The sequence below is a fragment of the Anopheles ziemanni genome, chromosome 3 (assembly GCF_943734765.1).
Source record: "Anopheles ziemanni chromosome 3, idAnoZiCoDA_A2_x.2, whole genome shotgun sequence".
Classification (NCBI taxonomy): Eukaryota; Metazoa; Arthropoda; class Insecta; order Diptera; family Culicidae; genus Anopheles; species Anopheles ziemanni.
Window position 1 is genome coordinate 534,184 of NC_080706.1, and position 1,773 is coordinate 535,956.

Genomic DNA, 1,773 nt, shown 5'->3' on the forward strand with positions numbered 1-1,773 from the left:
GAGTGGTTTTGCTGTGATTATTGCTTAATCCTGATCGTGTGCACTCATTTATCATTTACGCATTGTGACCTGTTTTGACACTTGCCTCCATCGAATTGCTCCACTATCCTTTGAACGGTAAGCGCCTGACGAAGCATAGGCACATGGTGTCCATGGAAGGGAAATGTTGTTGCGTTGGTTAAATGATCCGCCACCATGGATGCCGGATCAGGTCGCGCTATGTAAGTATGGTTGTCACGTTCTGGTGGTGATGATCCTTAACTCTACGTCCTGCTGGCTAGTTTACCATCTTAATTATGCTTTCTTGCACCGCCACAAGTCTTTACGGCAAGGATAGCAACATACTGCGTATTTTGAGACGTCTTTTCCAGGCCTCGAACAAACCGAAAGGCTTAACGTGCTTCGCAACCGATATGCGGTTGAAACATAGTGCTGCCGGACAAACCCAATAGCTTGACAAATGACCTTTCCAATGCATACCGATTCAACCAAACAACATTATCTTCTTTCTTTGTCCTCGTTATATCAACTAAAACCAGTTTATCACTGAATTCGAAAACTGAATAATATGTTGGCCAATGTTGTTTACCATTTGTAATTAATTTGCATTCTTTTTGTATTCGTATGGTAAACTATCACTAATGAAAAAGAAAACAAACATCTTGAATATGAGCAATGTGCCTGTAAAGTTCATCAAACATTGGCATTTCTTTTCATTCATTGCCGTTATTGCTGTGGCACAGCTGGGCTTTGATTCAAATGTTTCAAACTCAAAAACAACAATATTTTTTTTGTATATTTGGACGGCCAGGCTGATGTACCAATTTGAATTGAAATATGTTCAACTTCATACTTATAAACTGATTGTACCATAGCTATTTATGATTAAAGCAATATATTTTAAATATTTACGCAAGTATTAATACGTCTAAACGTGAAAATAATCGATATAATAATAGCTGGAACAAGAGTCATTATCCCTTGACGAAGAAATGGACTCTTTTAACCAAAATCCAAAGTTATGACCTAGCGATCATTAGAAAAGAACATAACATAGTTGAAGATCGAATTCTATCAATACTTAAGTGAAAGATTAAACCGTTCCAACCGCATGGGAAGACGAAAAATAAGCATAATAGCCTTCGGTCGTAAACTATGTGGTAATCGAGACAGTGAACGGAAGATGGAGAAAATGGAAGTAATTAAGCATATAGTCCTTATTATGGTAATAATGATAAAAATAGTAATAATAATAATGATTTGTCTCAATTAAGAGCTGCCGGCCTTCGGTATGCCACTGAATCTAAGATTAACCATCTTTAGTAGGACTTAAGGGGTGGAAACATAAATATATGCAAAAGTTTTGCACTTAAGAATCTGTAGCACTTGTTTATAGCGTCGTTTCGGGCAGTGCGAGAAGTGAGTGTGGTGCTTCGTTAAAAATCAGGTGATGTTTATGGTGTTTCGTGATACGGCCCATGGGGTTTGCAATTGGTTAGACATTTTATGGTTGGAGACAGCCATTGACTTGTTCGGGAAGATGAGTTTAATTAGATACTCTGTTTGTTCGGGGAGAGAAATTTGGAGCCTTACTTTGCACCGTTTTCGCGTAGTGTAAAAGAAGTAATCGTTTACATTGTTGGTGACGATGTTGTGGCTTGTGACTCGTAAATTACTCCTTAAATATCAGCAGATTTTAAAGGAAATGAAGCTTTTAGCGTTGGTGCGATTACGATGTAATTAATATTCTCGTCATAAATTGAACCGTGGTAG